At 34.2% G+C, this 23369-nt stretch overlaps 1 protein-coding gene across 1 annotated transcript in view; it reads left to right on the top strand.

Annotated features, from left to right (window-relative positions):
• Positions 1 to 23369, top strand: part of GPR137C (G protein-coupled receptor 137C) — a 63741-nt gene that overhangs the window by 35541 nt on the left and 4831 nt on the right. The window lies entirely within an intron of this gene.

The following is a 23369-nucleotide window of genomic DNA, read 5'->3' as shown; positions in this document are numbered from 1 at the left end:
ACTTCTTTGGTTAAATTTATTCCTGAGTATATATATATTTTTGTAACTATTGAAAATGAGATTTGATTTCTTGATTTCTTTACAGATTGATGGCTGTTAGTGTATAGAAACATTACTTATTTTTGTATGTTGATTTTTGTATCCTGCAACATTACTGAATTTGTTTATCAGTTCTAAGAGGTTTTTGGTGGAGTCCTTTAAGTTTTTCTAACTATAGCATCATGACATCTACAAATAAGGTTAATTTGACTTCTTTCTTTCCAATTAGATGCCCTTTATTTCTTCTCTTGTCTAATTGCTCTGGCTAGAACTCCTAGTACTAGGTTGAATAAAAGTGGTGAAAATCAGCATCATCTTGTTCCAGATCTTAGTGGAAAAGCTTTTGATTTTTCCTATTCAGTATAATATTAACTGTATGTTTGTCCTATATGGTTCTTATCATATTGAGGTATGTTCCTTCTGTACTCATTTTGTTGAGGTTTTTCATCATGAAAGGATGTTTAATTTTATCAAATGCTTTTTTAGGATCTATTGAAATGATTGTACAGTTTTTGTCCATGATTCTATTGATATGATGTATCACATTGATTGATTTGCATGTGTTGAACCATACTTGTATCTCTGGGATGAATCTCACTTAATTATGATGAATGATCTTTTTACTGTATTGTTGAATTCTGTTTGCTAGTATTTTGTTGAGGACTTTTTGCATCTATGCTCCACAGGGATATTGGTCTGTAGTTTTCTTCTTTTGTTTTGTCCTTGTGTGGTTTTGGAATCAAGGTAATGCTGGCCTCATAGAATACAAGTTTGGAAATATTCGCTCCTTTACAATTTTTTGAAATAGTTTAACTAGAATTGGTATTAGTTCTTCTTTAAATGGTTGGTAGAATTCAGCTGTGAATCCATCTGGTCTTGGGCTTATCTTTGATGGGAGACTTTTTAAATTATTGCTTCCATCTTGTTACTTGTTATTTGGTCTGCTCAGGTTTTCTATTTCTTCCTCATACAATCTTGGTAGGTTGTATATGTCTAGGACTTTATTCATTTCTTCTAGGTTTTTCAATTTTTTGGCATATAGTTATTGATAATATTCTCTAATGATCCTTTGTATTTCTGTAGTATCAGCTGTAATGTTTACCTTTTGTCCCTTCTAGTAATTTCAGATTTGGTTTGCTCTTATTTTTCTAGTTCCTTGAAGTACCTTGTTAGGTTGTTTGTTTGGAGTCTTTCTGTTTTCTTGATGCAGGCATTTATTGCTATAAACTTCCCTCTTAGGACTACTTTTGCTGTATACTATTGGTTCTGATATGTTATGTTTCCATTTACATTTGTTTTAAGAAATTTTTTAATTCTCTTTTTAATTTCTTCATTGACCCATTGGTCATTCAGGAGCATTTTGCTTAATTTCCATGTATTTGTACAGTTTCCACAGCTACTGTTGTTATTGATTTCTGATTTTATTCCATTGTGATAAAAGATACTTGATGTGGTTTTAATTTTTTGGAAATTTGGTTTGAGCTCTATCATGTAGTTGATCCTAGAGAATGTTCCATGTGCTGCTGAGAAAAATGTTTATTCTGCAGCAGTTGGAAGAAATGTTCTGTAAATGTCTACTAGGTCTATTTAGTCTAGAGTATAGTTTAATGTTTCTTTGCTGATTTTCTGCCAGGATTATCTACCCATTGCCAATAGTGGGGTGTTGAAGTCTCCTACTATATTGTATTGCAGTCTATCTCTCCCTTTAGATCTATTAATATTTGCTTTATATATTTAGGTGTTCCAGTATAGAGTGTGTGTGTGTGTGTATATATATATTACTATTGTTATATCCTCTTACTGAATTGACTCCTTTATCATTATATAATGACCTTCTTTGTCTCTTTTTACAGACATTGACTTAAATTATATTTTATCTAAGTGTAGCTACTTCTGCTCTTTTTTGGTTTTCATTTGCATGGAATATCTTTTTCTAATCCTTCACTTTCAATCTATGTGTCTTTATTGGAGAAGTGAGTTTCTTATAGGCAGTATATAGTTGAATCTTGTTTTGTAATCCATTCAGCCACTCTGTCTTTTAATTAGAGAATGTACTCCATTAACATTCAATTTTATTGTTATTATTGATAGGTAAAAACTTGCTACTGCCTTTTTGTTGCTTGTCTCCTCATTGCTTTGAGATTTCTATGTTTGTTTCTTCCTTGCTTACTGTCTTCTTTTGTGGTTAAGCAATTTTGTCTGATAGTATGTTTTGATTCATTGCTTTTTATTTTTCATGTACCTATTATAGGTTTTTGCTTTGTGGTTACCATGAGGTTTACATGAAACATCCTAAAGTTATAACAAGTTATTTTAAACTGATAGCAACTGGCTGAGCATGCTGGCTCACACCTGTAATCCTAGCACTCTGGGAAGCTAAGGCAGGAAGATCACTTGAGGTCAGCAGTTTGAGACCAGCCTGAGCAAGAGCAAGACCCAGTCTCTACTAAAAATAGAAAAAAAACTATCCAGCCAGTTAAAAAATAGGATAAATTAGCCAGGCATGGTGGCACACACCTGTAATCCCAGCTAATCGGAAGTCTGAGGCAGGAGGATCGCTTGAACCCAGGAGTTTGAGGTTGCCGTGAGCTAGGCTAATGCCACAGCCCTCTAGCCCAGGTAACAGAATAAGACTCTCAGAAAAAAAACCTGATAGCAACTTAACTTTTATCTCAAAATAATAATAATAATAATCTGAACACATGAACTCCCTTCTTTCCCCACATTTTGAATTTTTGATGTCACAATTTGCATTTTTATATTGCCTATCTCTTAACAAATTGTTGTAGCCATTATTATTTTTAATACTTTTGTCTTTTAGTCTACTTAGTAAAAATATAAGTGGTTTACATACCATGAATATATTAGCGTAACAATTAAGTTATTGTCCTTTTCTTTCAGTTTGGAGAATTCCCTTTAGCATTTCATGTAGGACAGCAATAAATTTCTTTAGCTTTTGTTTGTCTGGGAAAGTCTATGTCCTTCTTCATTTCTGATGAGTAGCTTTATAGGGCATAGTATTTTTTTTTTTTTTTGAGACAGGGTCTCGCTCTGTTGCCCTGACTGGAGTGCAGTGGCATCATCATAGCTCACTGTAGCCTCAAATTCCTGTGCTCAAACAATTCTCCTGCCTCAGCCTCCTGAGTAGCTAGGATTATAGGTAGGCACAATCATGCCTGGGTAATTTTATTTTAGGGACAGAGTCTTGCTGTGTTGTCCAAGCTGATCTCAAACTCCTGACTTCAAGTGATCCTCCCTCCAAAGCCTCCCAAATGCTAGGATTACAGTCATGGGCCACCATGGCCAGGCTGGCCTGTAAGGTTTCTAATGAGAAGTCTGCTGCCATGCATATTGGAGCTCCCTTATATGTTTTTTGCTTCTTTTCTCTCACTGCTTTCACAATTCTTTCTTTGTCTTTGACCTTTGAGAATTTGATTATAATATGTCTTGGGTGGGGGTATTACTACTTGAGTTGAATCTGATTGGTGATATTTGACCTTCCTGTACCTGGGTATTTATATCTTTCTCCAGGTTTGGAAAGTTTTCTGTTATTATTTCTTTGAATAAGCTTTCTATCCCTTTGTCTTTCTCAGTTCCCTCTTTAACTCCAATAACCCAAATGTTTGCTTTTTGTTGTTGTCCCATAGATCTCATAAACTTTCTTCATTTCTTTTCACTCTTTTTTCTTTTTCTCCTATGACTGTATTTTCAAATGGTCTGTCTTCAAGCTCACTGATTCTACTATGTGACCAATTCTGCTATTTTCTCCGGTCGACTTTTTAATTTAAAAAATTTTTTCTTTCATCTGTTTTTCTTTATTTGAGCAACTTGACAGGAAAAGTAACCTAATGAGCATAGTTATCAGTATCTACTATGCACAAGGACTCTTCTAGTTGTTTTTCACATTATCTCACAACAATTCTATGAGGCAGTCTGTGATATTGTGATATAATAAGAAATATACGTGTAGTCTCTGCCCCTGGTTCCTGGCACACAGCTCTAAAACCCTTGAAATCTCCTGAGTGATAAGAGTGTATGCTAATAAAATGACAGATGGCTGGGATCCCCTAGATAGTTTCTGATTGGAGGCTGGCCATCAGAAAGACCTAGGTATGATAGGGGGTTGGGATTTCAGTCCCACCCACCCCCAACCTCTGGTGAAGGAAGAGGGGTTGAAGCTTGAGTTGATCATCAATGGTCAATGATGTAATCAATCATGCCTATAAAATGAAGCCTCCATAAAAACCTAAAGAATAGGGTTTGAGAAGCTTCAGATTGCTGAACACATGGAGGTGCCTTGAGGTGACAGAGTGTAGAAGCTCTGTGCTCCCTCCCTCATATTTTGCTGTATGTCTCTCCTCCATCTGGCTGTTTATCTATATCCTTTTAATGTCTTTTATAATAAACCCATAAATGTAAGTAAGCATTTCCCTGAGTTCTGTGAACTACTCTTGCAAATTAATCTAATCCAAGGAGGGGGTCATGGGAACCTCAGATTTATAGCCAGTTGGTCAAAACTATAGGTGACAATCTCCTACTTGCAATTGGCATCTGAAGTAGGTGGCACTATTTTCAAGTAGATAGTGTCAGAATTGAATTAATTATAGGACATTCAATTGGTATCTGTAGGAAAATTAGTTGTTGTTAAGGAGAAAGCCCCCCCTCCCCATTATAGTGAGCAGAGGTAAAATACTGTGTTGAGTGGTATGTAAGAGTACAGAGTAGGAAAAGACTGATTTTAGCTTCCAATGGTTTTATTTCTATTTTACAAAAAAAAAAAAAAAAGGTGGCAGGACAGGGCTTAAGAGGCAAAGGCAGTATGACTTGTATGGCCTTATATGACCTGGCTCCTGCCTATCTTTCTGATCCCTTACCACTAGCACTCTCCTCTTCCTTTTCCAGCCACATGGGCTTCTTAACCTTCAGTATCTCAACAAAAACACATACTAAGTTTATTCTAATCATATATAGCCTTTATACTGTATATGTTGTTTCCTCGCCCAAATTGCACTTCCTATCGATATGTGATGGCTTCTTTGCATTCAAATCTCAGCTCAGATGTCATTTTTTTTCAAAGCTATCCTTTTTTTTTTTTTTTTTTTTGAGACACAGTCTCACTCTGTTGCCCAGACTAGAGTGCCATGGCATCAGCCTAGCTCACAGCAAGCAGCTCACAGTATGAGCCTAGCTCATACTCCTGGGCTTAAGCAATCCTCCTGCCTCAGCCTCCTGAGTAGCTGGGACTACAGGGCTGTGCCACCATGCCCGGCTAATTTTTTCTATATATTTTTAGTTGACCAATTAATTTCTTTCTATTTTTAGTATAGACGGGGTCTCGCCCTTGCTCAGGCTGGTTTCGAACTCCTGACCTTGAGCAATCCGCCCACTTCGGCCTCCCGGAGTGCTAGAATTACAGGCGTGAGCCATGGTGCCCGGCCTAGCTATTTATTTTTAATAGGAGTTAGGAGTTTTAGTAATTGCATCTAGAACTGTCTACCCTGTCTCAGTTTACAAAGAACTTAAGTATCTTTTATGTTATCTATTTATTACTTAATTTTTAATTTGTATTTTATTCTTTAAGCAACTAGAACAGTTCTGTGATTTGATTCTCTTTTTCAATGAAGCACTCTTAATTGCTTTTTAGATATTATCAATTTGAAAAGTTTATTTCTGCTTTTTATTATGTTCTTATATATTTAAGATTGTTACTTTGTTCCATGTCTATGTCCTTATAGAGACATATAGAAATTTAATTCATTCTTTTATAAACTAATATAGATATTTAGAACAATATGTTTTATACAGTACTGCTTTCTATGATCTTATAATGTTGTAACAACATTCCTTATTTAACAAAAATAAAGAAAATTTCTGTTTGGATTTCAGCCATGTCTCAAGCAATGCATATTTACACATCAATGTGAATAAGATATTATCTCTAGCTATAGGTCTTCATTCAGCTCACCTTGGAAGAAAGTCTAAAATTCAGACATATATCCTCTTTAGGCCTCCTAACTTCCATAAGAAGTTATCAGTTTTACCCTCTGCTTAATTGTCCATGCATATGAATCTGGCCTAATAAATAATGAAGAATTTCTGTACTCCAGGTTCTTGTCAGAGATAAGAAACTCTCAACTGTTAAATTCAAAAGCTTAATTGCCAGAAAGAGGATGTGGGGTCCATTTCTGCCCATTTCCCCACCTTTTCCTCTGCCCATTTCCTCAGCCCAATCCAGATCATTGCAATTTTGCACCAAGACTACATTATACCTTGGGTAGAGTTGTCTTTTCCAGCCTACACTTTGATATTATGCTTTGGCCTACATCAAGACATTTGTAAGAAAGGTATATTTTAAAGTCACTATAGTATATAATATTGTTGAAAATATTGTCTATACAATGTCCTCAAAAAAGATCTTTTTCTCAGATTCATCACCAAGAAAAACAGTGTTAAGAAAGAACAGTGTTCTTTCCTCTGGCAACTGTGTTGTTCAGAGGCAAATATGTGGCTTACCTCTATCAATTTTAGATAACCTTATGATATCTATTTTTGGTTCTAGTTGTACCTCTATTTTCATCTCATTTTCTTACCTGTCCCCGTATACATTTCTATATTTATTTTTTATTTGTATGTATCTCTGTGACTGCTTCAAATTCTCTTTTGCAGTGAGAGTAGTATAGGTAAAAATAGAATTGGATATACTTTTGGATATGTTTATTTTTTTTTACATATCAGTTTTTTAAATTAATATGAAAAGATCTTGGTGAGAAACAGTGTACTATAGTGATTAAAAGATGGAAACTGGGATCAGAGAGAGGACATAAGCTCTGGTGTTTATTGGCTGTGTGACCTTAGACAAGTAATAGCATCTCTAGGTTTCACTTTCCTGATATGTAAAATGGAGATAATGATAGTGTTAATCTCATGGGTTGCTTATCAGGTTGTTATAAATATTAAATAAACTGTACCCCCATAATATGCCGAAATAAAAAAAAAAGATTAAATAAAAATGTATATAAAGTCCTAAGTATAATGCTTACCAGCAAAAAAGTGCCTATAAATGTTAGTGATTATGGTCCTAATGTGTTCCAGTGCATGGTAACTTAGCTTCAAGAAGTTCTTGAACACCTGAAAATGTTTGCAAAATTTATTTGGAGTGGCGTCCTATATATTTAATCAGATTCTCAGAAGTAATAGTGACAAAAAAAAAAAAAAACAAATAAGAAACACTGAAAAAGAGGATATTTCTTTTGAATATTTTAATTTTACTTGACTCTACCTTATTTACATATCATTCCACTCTGATTTTGATAAGATTTGAAGTATCTGATAGATTACATGTCATCTAATATGAAAGTAGTTTTCCTTTGACATTTTTGGAACAAAATTGAAATTATTACATGCCCTCTTTTGGTAGTACTTTTGTTCTAAAATCTGTATCTTTACTACAATGTCAGGGTTTTTTTGTTTGCATTGACACAATAGACAGACTATCTTTTAACTTTTTATCTAATGCTGACATTTTAAATGTGTCTCATTAACTTAGAATATTTATTTCTGAATTGTTAGTGATGCACCCCCTTTTTATAGGGTAGCTCAGTTTACATTTATTGATATGATTGGTTGTTAGTTTGGTCTTTTTCTTCTGTTAAGTTTTTTTTATTGCTACTTGCTTTGTCTTCATTTGTATAATTTCTGTGGCACATTGAATTTATTTACTTTTATCAGAATTAGAGCTGTTAACATTAAGGTGCATGCTAATAGAATTATTTTTATTTTAGTATTTCCATTTAAGAAAAAATAAGAATACTTATAAGAATATAGAAGACATATCACTTTTAAAGGATAAAATAACTCATTAACACAAAAAGTTTCAAACCAATAATAGATGCTTAGTCCCTATGGTAGCAAGGTAGCAAGTTGGGATTCTTTGTATGAAAGCCCACTCAAGGACTATGTGGGAATAAAAATTAAGCTTTCAAGCTTATATGTCTTGCCAGGGACATGTACCATTTTATATCTGTGTAAGAGTATGAAAGAAATAATTGTTTAGTACTCAAGATCAGCTTGTCTGTCAGCCCAGCAGCCATTTGCAAATAATGCATCTTCTGTCTCCCTCCTGAATTACTAATACTTCTAGTTACTATGTAAACTTTTCTGTTCTGTGTTCACTACGTCCTTGATCCTTACTATTTAATGTATTGGGATGGGAGGCAGCATCAGCATCTTTCAGGGACACAGTAACATTCAGCCAAACTATATTTCTAATTTTTATAAAGGCCAACTTATCCTATAAGATTAAAGCAGTAGTTTATGGTAATTTAGGCCATAATTAAGGAAACAGGCTAAACTACTATGAGAGTCTTCTACCACCTTGAAATAAAACCTAACTAGAATTTGGAGAGTATGATGGTAGAAAAATATAGTCTGCATCATTCCTTATCATAGGTATGATTGCCACTTCCCTAATATTCTGTTATAAGTTCTCTTGAGTTACTGGGATTTACTTGATCTGTCTTAAGCTCTGGAGCTTCTTTAGTTTGTTGCCTTAGCTACTCCAGTTGTATACACCAAATCTTATTTCCTGTTCTGTTGCTGAGTGACTCACCATACACTTGCCCCATTTGAAAAATCCCTGCTTATACTAGACTTTATATCTTTTATCTGCTCCTAAACTCAAGTAGTTTTTCCTGTATATATCTAGACCCTTTTACTGTACTAGCCAGTATTTTCAGAATTTTTTTATTTTTCCAACTCCATTATCAACTCCATAATGTCAGGGTCATAGCAACCAGAGATCTAATTTCATTGTGTCTTAGCAGCATGTAACTGTTTCTGAAACTATTTAAGCCTTGTAATTATCAAAACATATTTTTTAATTTATTAATTGAGATTACTTTGTTTTCTTATTTTTAATGCTTAGTTTGGCATCTTAATTTCAAAATGGAAAAAACATTTGTGAGATGATTTAAAAAAATATGTTCAGGATTCTGCTTCTGGTAATGGCTTAGGTTGCTCCTAATGTACCCACCCGTTCCACAGACAGCAACAATAAATTTTGGACAAAATATAAAAAAGCACTGGAGAACGACCAATTAGAAGAAAATGGCACTGAGTGAGTTTCCTGTTTTTTACAGCTTCTAGCCTGAGGGAAGGTCCCAGCCATGGGACAGCCAAAAACTTGAAGAGAAATTCACTGTTTTATGGCTTGAAAAATGAGAAGATAAGATTGTAGTAACTACCACAGATGGAAAATGAGTAGGAAATCTCAGGAAGAAGACAACCAGATAGAGGAAGCCCCATATTCTGATTCTAAACTCTATCAGACTTTTATCTAATACCTGAACTGCACATGTGCAAGACAGGCTCCAAGCAGCACAAATAAGGATAAAGGAATTGGACTGAGATTTCAGGTGCTATCTATGCCTGGGAGACAGAGTGTGGGATTTGAGTTCAGCCAAGTTGAAACAAACAAAAATCAATACCGTCTAAAATATGTCACTTACAATGTCTAGGACACAATTCAAAGTTACTAAATATATGAAGAAACAGAAAAAACATAACTGATATTCAGGAGCACAAATCAAAACTCAAAAAGCAATCAATGGAGATACCTCCCACCACCAAGATTACCAGGATTTTGGATTTATCAAAAATTTTGTAATATGTTCAAGGATGTAAAGGAAAATACAATTGGAGAAATAAATAGGAAACATGAAGAGAAATAGAAACTATTAAAAAAAAAAAGAATCAAATGGAAATTCTAGAATTTAAAAATATAGTATATAAAATAAATAAGTCACTATTTGTGCTTAACAACAGGTTGGAAATGAAAGAAGAGTCAGTGAACTTAAAGTAAGTAGATGCTATCTATCCAATGTGAAGAAAAGAGGAGGGAGGGGAAAGACTATAGTGAAAACTGAAACAAAGCAAAAAACAGAGCATTGGGGTCTAAACGTGTAATTACAATCCCCAAAGGAAAAAAAAAAAGAAAGAAAATGAAGTTGGAAAAAATATTTAAAGAAATAATGACCGAAATTTTCCAATTTTGGTGAAAGAAAATGTATAGTTTCAAGAAGCTTAGCAACCCCAATCAGGACAAATATAAAGAAAACTTCACCCAAGTTCATCATAGTCAAAGAGCTTCAAACTGAAAATAATGAGAAAATCTTGAAAGCAGAGAAAAATGAATTACAGATTTACATAGGGAAACATAGATTTAAATGATTGTTCGTTTTCATCAGAAATAACGGAGGCCAGAAGACATGGAACAATATTTTTGAACTGGCAAAAGAAAAAAAAAAGCTGTGAATTCTGAAGTCTATATCCAGTGAAAATATTCTTCAAGAAAACAGAGAAATAAAAACATTTTCAGATAAAAGAAAACTTACAGGGATTAGTTACCAGCATACCTATACTATAAGAAACGCTAAGAAATTTCTACAAACTAAAGAGCTTGAATTTCAGCTCTTCAGGAAGGAATGAAGAACATGAGAAATAGTAAATACGTGGGTAAATATAATTTCTTTAAAATACATATGACTGTACAAAGCAAAAATTATAATACTGTGAGGTTAATTATATGGATATATAATTTTATGTTATATATAACAACCATAGCATAAAGGACAGGGTAAATGGATCTATGTGGTTGCTAAGTTCTTACATTTTACATCAAATCCAATGATAGTAACCATTACTCAGATTGTGAAAAGTTAAGGATATATATTATAAACCCTAAAGCAGTGGTTCTCAACTTTTTGGTCTCAAGACCCCATATCCTTCAGAGAACTTTTGTTGATAGATAGATAGATAGATGCATACCATATTAGAAATAAAAATTGAGAAATTATAAAAATAATCATGTATTCATTTAAAATAATAATAAACCCATTACATGTTAACATAAATAACATGTATTTATAAAAAATAATATTTTCCAAAAAAAATAGAAGATTGGCATTGTTTTACATTTTGCAGATCTCTTTAATGTCTGTCTTAATAGAAGACTATAGAAGATTTTCATGTCTGCTTCTGCATTCAACCTGTTGTGATATGTTGTTTAGGTTCAAGTATATGAAGAAAATCCATCCTCACACATATATGTAGTTGGAAAATGGAGGCGAATTTTAATAGACTTTTCAGATAATTGTGGATATCTTCTTTACTACTACACCAAAACTCAGAAGTGGAGGTTTCTTAAAGGTTAGTTGCCATGTGGAATCTAAACCCATATTAGTGAACTTTTTGTACTCTCCATTGGTCTATCTTGCACTTTGAATGATTTTGTAACATCATGCATTGATCATTTGGAAAAGAGTGGTCACAGGTCTTCAAAATGTTTATACATTTCATTAGACAATATCCAAAATCACATGTGTTAATATCCGACCATCCAATCAGAAAAGTATTTTAGCTTTGGGAAGCTGTCATTCTTACAGTGGATACAAGCACACATAAGTTTCAAAAATTTCTAATTTTTGTTTGAAGGTTAAAATTTCATCTTTGGCAATAAATACTATCAGATATTTCCTTTGAAGTGATAGGCTCATTTTCTTTATTTAAAAAAATATATATGCCCAGTAGCCACATCTGAATAACCATTGTTTGTCTGCCATAGTTGTCTGTCAAGGAAAAAGTGATACCATGTTTCCCCGAAAATAAGACCTACTCACTCATAAAATAAACCCCAGCAGGATTTCTAAGCATTTGTGCAATATAAGCCCTACCCCGAAAATAAGACCTAGTGATGGGCAGCGTATCTGTACAACCATGCATTTTGTCGCAGAGTGGTAAAGAAGACAAGCAGCCCGTCTCATCTGCCCCATCATGACAGGTCGTGATTTGGGTGAAGAATTCATGGGATAAAATCACTGACAGTGGTGTTACCAGTGCACTCCAAGCAGGTTACATGGATAAGAGCTGCTCATTTAATGAGAGCTCTATTGCTTGACGTGAGAGATTGGGTCCAGTGGTTCTAAATGAAATAGAGTCACAAGAAATTCAGGATGGAATTCAGAGTTTGAAGAGCTATGATGATGTTCCAGAAGAAGATGACTTAACTATATTTGAATAAATGTAGATTGTTGTACCATACTTAAAAAAAATAACACATCCCCTGAAAATAAGCACTAGGGTGTCTTCTTGAGGAAAAATAAATATAAGACCCTGCCTTATTTTCAGGGAAACACGGTATTCTATGAAAAAAAGTGACTAGATCCGCTCACAAGTCAAATAATCACATAAGTGTTTTTCCTGAAAACAACCACTGTACTTCAATGTGAAGCAGAATTGCTTTAAGATCACATCTCATCACACAGAATATTAAATAGACATGTACTCTAGGGTTGATATTTAATGAATATTTTCACTGCTTCATCATGGATTTTCTTAAATGAAACCCTTTTTCAACTGGGAGTACATGGTAATAATGAAGAACACAACCACCCTCAGTATAGGTCAGTGCCACTGCCATGATTTGTGCTAAGGTCCAGCAGTTTTACACACAATTGTTTTTGCGCTATTAGTGAAAATATCAACACAGTTGGCCCAGTATAAACAATCAGAAAAGTTATTTGGCACTTTGAATATTTTAGTACCACTTGCGTTTCTTGTCAGGCATTGATGTAAAAGAGTATCTTCTTGGATGATTAGTTGGTGCTGACACTATAAAAATACAAACAAGTCCTGCTACATCTATCAATTCATTCACTTTTAAGGCAGAAATATAAGTTTGTAGACAAGATATTAAATCAATCTTCATGTTTTTGGTTAAATCTTTAAATCAGTGAATTTCTGTATTATGGGAAAATGGCAATGCCATGATTTCTTTTATAAACTTTCTATCCACAGTCACTCAGCAATGTCAATTATATAAGGCTTGTCTTTCAGCTATTGTGTACTTTACTAGCCAATGAAATATATTAATAATAATTTAACCTGTTATTATAAAGGCCATTATAATGCTTCAATGGCTTTTTTCTTTCTAGTCTGGAAAGTTATAAAAACAGTATTTGGTGTTTAAAGCATTTACCATACCTGCATTTATTTTTTGAGACAGGGTCTTGCTCTGTTGCCTGGGCTAGACTACAGTGGTGTCATCATAGCTCACTGCCACTTCGAACTCCTAGGCTTAAGTGATCCTTACCACCTTTGCCTCCCAAGTAGCTGGGACTATAGGTGTGTGCCACCACACTCTGCTAATTGTTTTTTTATTTTTTTATTTTTTTTTAGAGATGGGGTCTTTCTATGTTACCCAGGCTGTTCTCTAACACCTAGCCTCAAGCAGTCCTCCCACCTCAGCCTTCCAAAGTGCTGGGATTACAAGCATTACAAGTCCACGACACCCAGCCAACATACCTACATGTAAAATTTCAAATCTTTTTGCATTAAACTCTGTATGATTGGTCTCAAAATGATGCTGCAGTTTAACTCGGACCATAATACTACTCAAAAATGTTCTGTTACACAATGTTCTGAAGACACAATAAGGTAAATTATTAACATTTATAAAGCCTATTGAAAGATAGTTTTCATTATATTTTTGTTTCTTATTTATAGCTTCACGTACTTCCTTTGAGGTAGATTACTCCCTTTATTAAGTCAGAGAACTCTGACACTTTCATCTTTCTCAGCATCTTAGAGCTAAACAAGGAAGCTATATGTTGAGAAAGATTTTTGTTGTTGTGCTAAAATATACATAATAAAATTAACCATTTTAAACACATTTTTAAGTGTACAGTTCAGTGACATTAAGTGCATTCATATTGTGCAACCATCACCACTATCTATTTTCAGGATGTTTTTTTCATTCCATACTGAAACTCTGTACCCCTTAAACAATAACTCCCTATTCCTAAGTCAATGATCCATTCATAAATATCAAAAATATATAATTTTTTCATTTTAAAGTAAAATATTAAATTCTAAAATATGTTTTATAACAAATTTACTTTTGAGTTTTTGAAGAAAATTAATAAACATTATAAAGCATATTTATGCTATACACATTCTTGTGTTTCCATGAAGGTGCTAGGAAAAGTTTAGGATTTTAAAATAACAATTTATTAAATGAGAATGAGGCTTCTGTGGGTATAGTAGGTGTAACTAAAGAAAACTAGCAAGAACCTAGTAAAAGTACAGAGAAAAAATCGAGTTAATTTCTGAAAATGCACATATTTATATCCTAGTTGTACATCAGAAATTCTAAAAAACACAAGAATATACATGCACACAGTTATGGCATCATCACATTACCATGTTACCTCTGGAAAACTCTGCTATACACATAAGAGAGAATAAGGGTAAAAAAGGCAAAAAAAAGATACTAGTATTTTTCAAAATAGTTTTGATTTTGGTCTTTCGAGTCCTTGGACCGCACTTTAAGAACTACTGTCCTAGAGTAACAGCAACAACAAAACACAAGAGGAGCAAATAAAAAACACAGTAAAATGTAAGATCTAAATTCAAACATATCATTAACTATATTAAATGTTAATGAACTAAACACTCAGGTTAAAAAGTGAAGACTGTCAAAATGGATTTTTAAAAAAGCAAGACCCATCAATATGCTGGCTCCTGAAAATATACTTTAAATATAAAGACAAATATAAGTTGCAGATAATAGATGGAAACTAATATATTACATATTCAGCAAGCATAAAAGACTACATTAATATCAGATAAAATAGATATCAAGACAACGTGTTAACAGATATAAAGAGATACATTTCATCAGTAAGACATAATAATCATAAATGTGTGCATGGAGCCAAAATGTCAAGAAATAAATGGAAAAAATAAACCCATACTCATAGTTGGAGATTTTGATACCCCATCCTCAGCAGTTGATAAAACAAAAAAAAATGAGTAGACATAGAAAATCTGAATAACACTATCGATACACTTAAGCTAACTGATGCCCAATAACTGGAGAATACATATTCCTTTTAATTGAGTATGAAAATGGTCACCAAAGCATACAAGGGACCATAAAACAAGTATCAATACATTGAAAAGGATTGGAACCAAAGAATGTTCATGGCCACAATGTAATTAAATATTAATATGATATACACACATATACACATATATTTGGAAATTATTCAACACAATTCTAAATAACCCATATGTAAAAGAAATCACAAGGGAAATTAGAAAATATTTCAAATGAAGGATAATGAAATATATATCAAAATTTGTGGGATGCAGCTAAAATAGTACTTAAAGAGAAAAGAAGAATGATATAAAATCAATGATCTAAGTTTCCACCTTAAAACTAGAGGGAGAAAATAGGAAACAAAAAGGGAAAAAAAGTAAGCCCAAAGTAAGTAGAAGTACTGAAATAATAAAGATAAGAATAGAAATCAATGTAACATAAACAATAGAGAAATTAAAGCCAAAAGTTGATTCTTTGAATAGATCAACAAATTTGATCTACAGAAAAAAAGGAGTGAAAATACAAATTGGCATTGCCACAAATGAAATAGAATATCACTATAGATCTCATAGACATTAAAAGAAAAATAAGGAAATACTATGAACAACTCTTTGCTAGTAAATTCGACAACTGAGATGAAATGGATAATTTCTTTAAAAAATATAACTAGGCCGGGCGCGGTGGCTCATGCCTGTAATCCTAGCTCTCTGGGAGGCCGACACGGGCGGATTGCTCGAGGTCAGGAGTTCGAAACCAGCCTGAGCAAGAGCGAGACCCCGTTTCTACTATAAATAGAAAGAAATTAATTGGCCAACTAATATATACAAAAAATTAGCCGGGCATGGTGGCGAATGCCTGTAGTCCCAGCTACTTGGGAGGCTGAGGCAGGAGGATTGCTTGAGCCAGGAGTTTGAGGTTGCTGTGAGCTAGGCTGACGCCACGGCACTCATTCTAGCCTGGGCAACAAAGCGAGACTCTGTCTCAAAAAAAAAAAATAAAAAAAATAACTAGACAAAATTGAAATATAAAATCTGAGTAGCTCTATGTTAATTTAAAAATTAAATTTGTGGGCGGGCGCGGTGGCTCACTCCTATAATCCTAGCACTCTGGGAGGCTGAGGCAGGTGGATTGCTCAAGGTCAGAAGTTCCAAACCAGCCTAAGCAAGGTGAGACCCCGTCTCTACTATAAATACAAAGAAATTAATTGGCCAACTAAAAAAATACATAGAGAAAATTAGCCAAGCATGGTGGTGCATGCCTGTAGTCCCAGCTACTTGGGAGGCTGAGGCAGGAGGATGGCTTGAGCCCAGGAGTTCGAGGTTGCTGTGAGCTAGGCTGACACCATGGCACTCTAGCCCGGGCAACAGAGTGAGACGCTGTATCAAAAAAAAAAAAAAGAAAGAAAGAAAAAGAAAAAAAATTAAATATGTTATCAGAAATTTCTCTCAAAGAAAACTACAGGCCCAGGTGGTTTCACTGGTTAAGTCTATGAAATATTTAAAGAAATAACTCTAATATTGAACAAAGTCTTAGAAAATAGAGGAAGAAAGAACACTTCTTAAGTTACAGAGGTCAGCATTACCCTGATACCAAAACCTGACAAATATTACAAATACAGTCAGCCCTCTGTATTCAAGGGTTCCACATCCATAAATTCAACTGATCATAGATTGAAAAGATTAAATAAGTAACAATACAACAATGAAAATAAAGTTGGGCGCAGTGGCTCACGCCTGTTATCCTAACACTCTGGGAGTCCAAGGTGGCAGGATTGTTTGAGCTCAGGAGTTCAAGACCAGCCTGAGCAAGAGCAAGTCCCCATCTCTACCAAAAATAGAAAAAATTAACCAGGCATCTCATGGTGCATGCCTGTAGTCCCAGCTACCTGGGAGGCTGAGGCAAGAGGATCCCTTGAGCCCAAGAGTTTGAGCAGGGGTCCTCAAACTTTTTAAACAGGGGGCCAGTTCACTATCCCTCAGACTGTTGGAGGGCTGGACTGTAGTTTTAAAAAAACTATGAACAAATTCCTATGCACACTGCACATATCTTATTTTGAAGTAAAAAAACAAACAGGCAAAAACACCCGCATGTGGCCCATGGGTTGTAGTTTGAGGACACCTGAGTTTGAGGTTGCAGTGAGCTGTGATGATACCACTGCACTCTACCCAGGGAGACACAGTGAGACTATCTCAAAAAAAAAAAAAAAAAAAAAAATTACACACTAGTAACCCTTATACTTAGAGACGAAATTTAACCAAAATATAAAAAGGATAATATATCATGACCAAGGGGATTTATCTTAGGAATACAACATAGTTTTAACATTTGAAAATTAATCTGTGTAATTCACTACAATAAGAGAATAAAGGAGAAAAACCATGTGATCATTTCAGTAGATGTAGAAAAAATGTTTGACAAAATTCAACACCCTTCATGATTAAAACAAAAACAAAAACCCTCTCAGCTAATACAAAATAGAAGGAAACTTCCTCAATTTCATTAAAGGCATCTGTTTACAAAACTTAAAACCAATATCTTACTTAAATATTGAATGATCTATCCCTAAGATTGGGAACAAAGCAAGGATGTCAATTCTTACCATTTCTAGTTAATATTCCAATAAGGCAAGGAAAAAAAAAACAAAAGGTATACAATTGGGAAATAAAAAATAAAACTATCTCTAATTACAGATAACATGATTGTTATGGAGAACATTTTTTTTCTTTAAGAGACAGCGTGTCACTCTTGTTCTGTCACCCAGACTAGAGTGCAGTGGCATGATACTGGTTCACTGTTATATTGAACTCTTAGACTCAGCAATCCTCCCCTAATAGCCTCTGAGTAACTAGGACTATAGACACATGCCACCACACCTCACTAATTTTATTATTTTTATTTTTATTTTCTTGTAGAGATAGGGTCTTGCTTTGTTGCCCAGGCTGCTCTTGAACTCCTGGCCTCAAGCGATCCTCCTGCCTCAGCCTCCCAACATGCTGGGATTATAGGTGTGAGCCACCACACCCACCCTGGAGAATATCTTAAAGAATCTACTAAACAACTACTAGAACTAATAAGTGAATTTAGCAAGTTCTCAGGATACAAAGTCAAAATACAATATGCTATATTTGTATATATAGCAGGAAGAATCATTAGAAAATGAAATTCAACAAACCCCACCATTTACAATACTATAAAAAAAAAGATACTTAGGATTAAATTTTCAAAAAAGCAGTATCTCTATGCTGAAAACTAGAAAATATTGCTGAAAGAAACTAAAGGAGACCTAGAGTCAAGGAAGAGATATACCATGTTCATAGATTGGAAGATGCAATATTATTAAGATGGCAGTTCCTCCCAAATGGATCTGTAAAATTCAGTGCAATCCCAATCATAATTTTGCCATACTTTTTTTTTTTTTTTTTTTTGAGACAGAGTCTCACTCTGTTACCCTGGCTAGAGTGAGTGCCGTGGCATCAGCCTAGCTCACAGCAACCTCAAATGCCTGGGCTCAGACAATCCTTCTGCCTCAGCCTCCCAAGTAGCTGGGACTACAGGCATGTACCACCATGCCCAGCTAATTTTTTCTATATATATATTTTTAGTTGGCTAATTGAATTTCTTTCTATTTTTAGTAGAGACAGAGTCTTGCTCTTGCTCAGGCTGGTTTCAAACTCCTGACCTTGAACCATCCGCCCGCCTAGGCCTCCCAGAGTGCTAGGATTACAGGCATGAGCCACTGTGCCTGGCTACCATATGTTTTTTTTTAAATTAAAACATTAACTACCACACTAGAAAAAAAACTTCTTTCCATGGGCCCACAGTGTTTTATTGCGAAAATAGAATAAAAACTGTGAAAACAAAATGATCCTTTGTAATTTAATGAACAAGTTGTTATTTTTTATTGTTTTCTGTGCATGAGTTATATGCAACTTGAAAACAGTTTCTCATGGCTCCCAAGGTGAAGAGATGTGTGAGTGGCTGGGCACGGTGGATCACATCTGTAATCCTAGCACTCTGGGAGGCCGAGGCAGGCGGATCACTTGAGGTCATGAGTTTGAAATCAGCCTGAGCAAGAGCAAGACCCCGTCTCTACTATAAATAGAAATAAATTAATTGGCCAACTAAAACTATATAGAAAAAAATTAGTTGGGCATGGTGGCACATCTCTGTATTCACAGGTACTCGGAAGGCTGAGGCAGAAGGATGGCTTGAGCCCAGGAGTTTGAGGTTGCTGTGTGCTAGGCTGATGCCACGGCACTCTAGCCCGGGGAACAGAGTGAGAATCTATCTCAAAAAAAAAAGAAAAAGAGATGTGTGAGTTACATATGCTTCATGAGGGCCCCCAGCTCAAAGCTAGTGTGAGTTAAATACAACTCACATGGCAGTTAATGCATTAAAAAGAGAAATTGACAGTTGGCAGACTCATCAAGTTGTATACATTAAATATGTACAGCTTTTTGCATGTCAATCATATCTCAAAGTGGTTTAAAAAAAGAAACTGACACATTGGTTTCAAAATTTGTATGGAAAGGACCTAAAATATTTAAAGAAATGCTTTCCTAGAGAACTTTCTGTGAAGGTGAAAATATTCCATTGTTGGACTATTCAGTATGGTAGCTAGCCATAGGTGACTATTGAGCACTTAAAAAGTGACTAGCACAACAGGCACTGATCTTTTATTTTAAGTGTAAATACTCACATGTGGCTAGTGGGTACTGTATTGAACAGTACAGAAAGTAACGCTGAAAAACAGAGGTACTTAAATGATGTTGAAATTTAGTATAAAGCTACGATAATTAAGACAATGTGCTACTGGCATAAGGGTAGATAGATCAATGGAACAGAATGAGATCTTAGAAATCAATCCACATTTATGTGGTCTTTGATTTTTGACAAAGCTGGTAAAGGAATCCAATGGGGAAAGAAATTCTTTTTAACTAACGGTGCCGGAGCAACTGGATATACATATGGAATAAAATGAACCTCCAACTCCATCTCATACCATACACAAAAATTAATTTAAAATGGATCATTGTCTTTTGATTATAACAAGAGGCCCATTTGCTGTTTAGGCAAACGTATCTTGCTCTTGCTCTGTAAACCTATCTTGTCCTTCCTCAATAAACTTCTTTTCACAGTTGAAAAAAAAAAATGGATTGTAGACCTAAATGTAAGTGAAAAAGTCAAAAGCTTCTAAAAGAAAACAATATCATACAACTTAAGTATAGGCAAAGATTTCTTAGGTCATAGAAAGTAATAAGCAAAAAGAATAAGTTGATAAATTAGAATTAATTAAAATATAAAATTTCCCACCAAAAGACAAGACTAAGGAAATGCAAAGGCAAGCCACAGACTTCAAGAAAATATTTGCAGTACATACATCTGACAAGCATATATAAAGACAAGCATATATAAAGGTTTCTAGCATATATAAAGAATTCTTACAACTCAATGATTAAGAAAAAAAGACAACCCATTTATAAATGGTCAAAAGATTTGAATAGATTCTTCACAAAGAAGATATACAAATGGCCAATAGCATAGTATTATTCATCATCAAGGAAATGCAAATTAAAATCATAATGAGCTATTATTACACATCCACTAGTATGTTTCAAATTAAAAAGATTGACAACTCCAAATGAGGCCTCAGATTCGACTTTTAAATGGAGCAACTAAAACTCTCATACTTTATTGGAAGTATAAAGCTGTACGTCCATTTTGGGAAAAGATCTGGCAATTTCTTATACAGCTGAACTTATGCCTGCCATATGACCCAGCAATTCCACTCTTAGATATTTATCCAAAAGAAGTGAAAACACAAAAAGATTTGAATAAGAATTTTCCTAGAAGCTGTCCATCAACAGAAAAATGGTTAAACTGTCATATAAACAAACTCATATAATCACACAGTGGAGTTAGTGTGATTAACTGTCCTAGTTTGCCTGGGACTGAGGAGTTTCCTGGATGTGGTACTTTAGTGCTAAAACGAAGAGACTCCTGAGCAAATTGGGAAGATATGGTCACCCTAATCTCCTCTACAATAAAAAAAAAAAAAAAATGATATATCTAAAAACATGGATGAATCTCAAAGACATGCTGAATGAATGAAACCTATAAAAGAGTTCTTATTCTGATTACACTTACATGAACTTCAGGAGCAGGAAGAACTAAGTTGTGGTAAAAACAGAAGCAGTATTTGTGTTTGGGGCTTTGGCAGATGGGGAAGGGGTGGGAGGGAATTCGTTGGAGTGGTGATAGTGTTCCATATTTTGGTAGAGGTTTAGGTGTATACATTTGTCAAAACTCAATGGTAATTTTAGATTTCTGCATATCTGCATTCTAAAAGTATCTGTAAACAAACATTGAACTCTAATGATGTGGATACTTATGTGCTTAGGTGTGAGATGTAACTCTTCTTTACTCTTTACGTATCAAATATGGAGTTTCTTAAAAACTGATATCTAGGGATCCGAGATGGGGAAAGGAGAATCATTTCTTGAGGACTGCTTCTTAGTGAAATTATTTGTTTTGATGCTATTTTAGGAAAGTTTTCTTCAACTTTTTGGTAACACTATGATGCTGGATTCTTATTTTTCATTTTGTAATCCTGTATTTTGCAGAACGTATCTTATTTTATTTTCTAAATCAATGGGTTTCTTTCATTGTTTCATGTATGTAATTTGGCTAGAGGTTGTTTTGTTTTGTTAATTGCTTCAGTATTATTGAGTCTTTGCTCTTCTCACAACCTTTTCTTAAAAGTTTTTTTTAAAGTTTTTATCATATTTGTAAGTTTAAGTAGAGTCTCTATGTATTATAGCATTTTTCTTTCTAACAGTTGTTTTATTTCTGAAAGCAGTAAATATAAACTTGTTATTATTTTAGAGGATGGTAATGGTACAGCATTCTGTTTTCTTATTCTTGTTATCTTACTTTTCTCTAATAAATAGTTCTTTTAAAATTAAAATCTAGATCGGTTTTAGATTGACTTTTTTATTAACATTTTTTTGGATTCACAAAAATAAAAATGAGTATTATAGGAAATTTTAGCCTTTTGAAATTTAATTTTGCCAGAGTTTTATTTATTTTCACACGTACTTTTTATGATGGGAGTGGATTAGCTCAAAGAAGGTACTCTGTTACTATCTCAACATCTTTCATCTTTTACTTCTTTCTTCTTACATACCTCTAAAATACATTGTCCTTATAAGAAGTCAGTTATAATAATGGTTCTCAACCCTTCCAGACCTAGTGCACCCTTCTAGTAACAAATATTTTTAATAACTTGTTTCTATGCTGAAATTAATAGAATTTTAACCTACCTACACACATAAAATTCAATATAATTGCCATAATTATAATATAAAGAGTAAATGAAAGGAAATTAATAAATATTTCAATATGTAAATTTGGGGTTATGATATTATAGACGTTTGTATTTAGCCATAAAATTGTCATTGATTCCTAATCATTGTGACAACAAAAATACAAACTTGCAAAACACTATATTGGATGGTTTTTTGCAATGGATCTCTTTTGGCAATGGTGTCGCCCATCAGAATAATGTTTTTAAATGCATAAGAGTAAATATATAGGATTACAAAGGAAACTAATTATACTGAAATAGAGACCCTTGGTTAATAATCCCTGTAAGAGGCTGGGCACTGTGGCTCATGCCTGTAATCCTAGAACTCTGGGAGGCCAAGTCAGGAGGATCACTTGAGCTCAGGAGTTTGAAACCAGCCTGAGCAAGAGTGAGAACCCATCTCTACTAAAACTAGAAAAATTAGCCGGGTGTTGTAGTGAGTGCCTGTAGTCCCAGCTACTCGGGAGGCTGAGGCAGGAGGATCACTTGAGCCCGGGAGTTTGAGGTTGTAGTGAGCTATGATGATGCCACTGCACACTACCCAGAGCAACAGAGTAAGACTCTGTCTCAAATAAATAAATAAAAATGAACTCCCCTCCCCAATCCCCCCCTTCATGTTTAAAAAAATTTAATTTAATTTAAAAAAAAGAACCCCTGTAAGAGGTGATACCACACTCCTCTCTAGTATACACACTCCAGTTGAGAACCACTAAGTTGTAAGGGCTTTCAATGCTGGAGAAATGGTGAAAGCCATAGTCTTAAGATATTATGAATTTGAAAGTACATTTGGATGCCTAAATCATTTTGTCATCAACATAATGGCATCAGTAAGAACTAACATGCACTCTCTAATAGAATCCAATAGAATGAAAGCAAATAGCATAGGAACTATATTTCTGTTCTAATTTTAAATCAGAAATTAAGTGTATCAAATGGACGAATGCTTCTATTTTCTATTCTTTTCTCATTGTGACTAAACTATTTCTCTGATAAACATCAATAAAAGTTCAGATCTTTTGCCAACTT

Source organism: Microcebus murinus, chromosome 6, assembly GCF_040939455.1.
Source record: "Microcebus murinus isolate Inina chromosome 6, M.murinus_Inina_mat1.0, whole genome shotgun sequence".
NCBI lineage: Eukaryota > Metazoa > Chordata > Mammalia > Primates > Cheirogaleidae > Microcebus > Microcebus murinus.
The sequence above is the reverse complement of the archived record's forward strand: the minus strand, read 5'-3'. Positions and strand labels throughout refer to the sequence as shown.